Genomic DNA, 4411 nt, shown 5'->3' with positions numbered 1-4411 from the left:
AAGTGAAGGCCGAGGGGATCGAAAAGTAGGGCCGTTGGAAGTGAAGGTTGTGTTGTGGCATAGCATGGTGGAGCGGTAAAGATATTGGGAGCTACTCCTGATGTGAACACCTGGGGGCGGACCTCAGAAGGTGTTCCGACGAAGTGAGCGGTCATGGTAGGCTGTCCCAAAGGAGTATGAGGGTGGCTGATGGGGATATTGGAGGTACCCCTAGATCTAGGGAATAGTTCAGGAAATCCAGGGATGGCGCTTGGAGGCTCCCTTCCATTGGTCCAGGCGTCCCACATTTCCATGAATCGGAGACGTAGTATCCAGTTCTCTTCAGCTGTGACAGACTCAGATGCCGGGATCCCCGAGATGGGCCTGTCCTCAGAGATGGGAACTGCGGGAAAAGTCATTTCTGTAGACATTTTCACACTTCCTTTTGATCTGGTAAAGTATTGATGCGATGCCAGCTTACCACAACCAACCACCGTTTCTAAAAGCTAGGCTGGAATTGGCAGCCACACACGGTTAGTTTGAGACAAGTAACAGACATGTAATCGCACATTGGGGTGTGATGCACCTATACAGTTAAACGGATATCTACATGTTTGCACTGGTTGCATGCATCATCCCGGCTTTTCTTTCTATTTTTTCTTCTTTTGATTTCTACTATCTGTTTTTCTTGCTTTTCTTTCTCTTTCTATTTTTCTCTCATTTTTCTTTTCCCTCTGTTTTTCATTTTCTGCTTTTCCCTTTTCTTTTGCCATGGTTTTTCTCTCGATTCCTTATTTTCTCTTTTTGCGTTTCTTTTCCTCTCTTGTTTTTCTTTTATTTCCTTCCTTCGTATTTTTTTTAGGGTTACGGTCAAATCCTATGGAGATTGCCTACGTATCATGACCCCGCATGAATCAGACCAAGCGTAGTTCTTGCACATAAGCTAACTCTCTTTTTTCGAAATTTTGAAAGAAATGCTTTAAAAGAAAAAAGGAAAATATGTACTTTTGATTTTTGATTTTGATTTTCTTTTGAATTTTTGAAAGAAAGACTTCTAAACATTTCTTTTCTTTTTATTGGAACTTTGGGAACTTTTAGAAGTAAAAATATTTTCAAAAATATTTTCGGACTCAATTTTTCACGATTTGTATTTTTTTATATATTTTTTATTTATGAAAGAAAGACATCGAAGGAGTATTTTAATGATTTATTTTGACCTAAAAGAAAAGTGGCTATTTTTCAAAAAATTTATTTAAGCAAACAAAGACTCGGTTTTGCAGATACGACCTTTCAGCACTTCTGGGAGGAAATTTTTAAGGCTGTGCCCGCTAACCATTGAAAATGACCCAAGGTGGTTGTTCTTGCAAAAAGGGCCTTCCGGCGCCCTTTTCTGGACATTCGGCTTGTTTTAAAACAAGAATGGCATCACCCGACTTATTTTGACAAAAATTAAAATTTTGACATTTTTGGCTATTTTTGCAAAAGGGTGGTTGGACCCGATGAGGGTTGCCTACGTATCTCACATCCGGTGAGAATCAAACCAGCGTAGTTCGGGCAGATTTACCAAAATCAAAAGTGTATTTTTGAACAACAATTTTCTTTCTATTTTCCAAATACTTTTCTCTTTTTTTTCTTCATTTTTCAAAAATTCGGCAGCATTTCGGTACTATTTGGGCATTGGGTTTTTTCAAAACAAATGGTCACCTTCACTTAGTCCTAACACTGCTATTTTTCTCAATTTTCTCTTATTATATACAAGCCGGTCAACATGCAAAGCCGAGCAAATAAGTGCGCAAGTAGCACGTAAGATGCATCAGGATGGTCATTTCATTTCATGTCACCTGTCCTAGACGGACCCAACCCCTGCGTTGAGTCCCCTAAGTCAAATGCACATGATGCAAACAAACGTTCCTACTAGGGATCCGGCATAAGGTTTTGTTCTTCTAGGTTTAAACCCTAGGTTTATTGGTCTAGACCTGGCTTACCTGAGCGGACAACTCGAGCCAAGGGGGAGGCAGTGTACCGGGGATACAGAAGCTCCGCCGGCTTAGCAACTTATCCGAACCTCGTTCTAAATTGGGAAAAACTCTAAACAGAAGAGAAGCTACACGAAGTGCACCCTTCTCCATGATATAGAAGACTCAGAGAGAGGAAGGGATTCGCGACATTTTATATACACAATTTCAACAAATATCAAAGTGGTAAAACATTTAGCACATATAGCATGGAACATGTAGAAAAATTAGATAAAGCCGAATATAACAATTATACTAAGCTCGAATTCTTGAACCCTGAACCGAAATTCTGAGTTCGTGTCCCCAGTGGAGTCGCCAGAGCTATCACACCTCCTTTTTTACACACCTACCCCGAAGGATAATGTATAAGGGAGTTTTTCCATTTAAAGTGACATTATTCGAATTGGGATTATTTATTTATTTTTACAGTCGCCACTTGGGATAGGATTGGTTTTTGGTGTCCCAAGTCACCAGTTTAATTTAAATCCCAAATCGAGAAAAATTGTCGACTTCCCAATTGGAGTCTGCGAACCAGAAATTCTGTGTAAGGAATTCTGTTGACCCGAGGGAAGGAGTTAGGCACTCCCGGATCCCGTGGTTCTAGCACGGTCGCTTAAATTATTATAAATGGCTAAAAATCTAATTTTTTACATGCTCCAACCTATAGTGCAATTTTATAATTATTTACCGCTTTTTAATTATTTTTTTACGAAAGTGAACGTTGTTTAAAAACGTGTTTTCGGATCACGTCACATGAAATGCACCCGGATCCTCGACACATTCTTATTCAAAGTTTTTGGATTTGGATTTGGGTCGCATGAAATGCGCACCCGTATTTAGGAAGGCAAATTATTAAAAGCGTGCCTAAAGTGACTAACGTCTTTTTAACTTTGCGAAGAGCCGTGAACTTCGCTAAACGGCACGCTCCGAATGCTAAGTATTTTTAAGCAATTAATGAGGGCCCCGCAATTTGTATATTTTTGTTTGGCGAGGCTCGTCTCACTTTTATTATTTAAAGGCCAACCTAAAGCACACTAAGATTTTCTATTTTTATTTTTTGTCTCTAAAAGGGCCCAATTAATTTACATTTATAAATTCGGGCCTCAAGTTCAAGTCCGAATTCAAACAAAAGGGAGGACCCTCTTAGTTTGAACCCGCTACCTAACTCGAAAACCTAAATTTATATTGCAAATTAATTCCCCGTGTTCCTAATATAATTTTTTTAAAGGGGTTTTACTCAACTAAAAGAAACCACGAATGTTCATAATCGTAGTTCCTTTTTACCAAATCATGTTCCAGTGAAATCAACTAGGACGCATAACTTGACTTGATCACAAACTAGGCGAATTTATCCCACAAAAATGATGAGTCAGCTATACTTACCTATCAATACGTCCCGAATTATCCAACTATCATTAATATCACCTACTCACGAGGCAATACTTTGCTAAAATACCTCTCCCTCATAGAAAAACAATTAATGCAGACCTCAATTACACATTCTGCCCAAGGATAAGTCTATAGCATATTTTTTGATGTAATTGCTATTGTGTTCACTTAAAACAATTGGCATGCTCAAATATCTAACCAACAAATATAAAAGGTAAATTGGCGTAAATCTAGTTCAACAATTAAGAGCAACTAATCCCAACATAGAATCAATGTTAAATTTAGAAACAGAGTCCAAATTTGGTTTTAAGAGATTACCCTCTCATTCCAAAGGCACAAAGAGCTGAACTCTTTCAGAAAATAGATATGCCCAAATAAAGATTGAATTTGAAGGCATAATACTCTTAACAACAACTCAACACATATATTATCATTTATAAACATGGTACAATCCCCAATATGAAATAATTGTGTGAGCAAACATCAATGAAACATTCGGTTCCGTTTAACACATCGCCAATATCACAAAGCAACAATGAATCCAAACAATTTAAAACAACCTGAAATACCGATTTTAAGTGAACAAAACAGATTTAAAACATAATACTCGACATCTCGGATTTTACTTGAGAGAAAACAAAAAATAACTTTCAGTTGGAGGCGTACATACCTAAGAGCGGAACAATAACGAAAAAAACAAACAATCTTCTGGAAGAGGAGAGCAAATTCGGCAGCAGTAACAGCAACAGTCCAGCGACTAAATGAGTTCAAATCGACAGTAGCGGACAGCGATTCAACCACTATTGAGAGCAAGGAAACAGTTCAGGAAAAACATAATTCAAACCAACAGAAATTGAGTGATTGCTTGGAATCCTGATCTTCGTTTCCTTTGTTTGAAATTTTTCAACTTATTCCTTCAGATCGGGAGTTTCTTTTCGAGTGTTCTCACTGCTCCTTAGGGCGTGTGTTTGTGACCTTTCGAAAACAAGAGAGGGCTGGTTTGATTGTTGCGTTTTACAGCTGATTCG

The 4411-nt window shown here is 38.3% G+C and overlaps 1 protein-coding gene across 1 annotated transcript in view; it reads left to right on the top strand.

Annotated features, from left to right (window-relative positions):
- Positions 1 to 4411, top strand: part of LOC109224208 (probable LRR receptor-like serine/threonine-protein kinase At1g74360) — a 15186-nt gene that overhangs the window by 8742 nt on the left and 2033 nt on the right. The gene's annotated exons all lie outside the window — the stretch shown is intronic.

This window comes from Nicotiana attenuata, chromosome 3 (assembly GCF_001879085.1).
Source record: "Nicotiana attenuata strain UT chromosome 3, NIATTr2, whole genome shotgun sequence".
NCBI classification, from domain to species: Eukaryota; Viridiplantae; Streptophyta; class Magnoliopsida; order Solanales; family Solanaceae; genus Nicotiana; species Nicotiana attenuata.
This window is presented reverse-complemented; position numbering and strand designations above follow the sequence as displayed.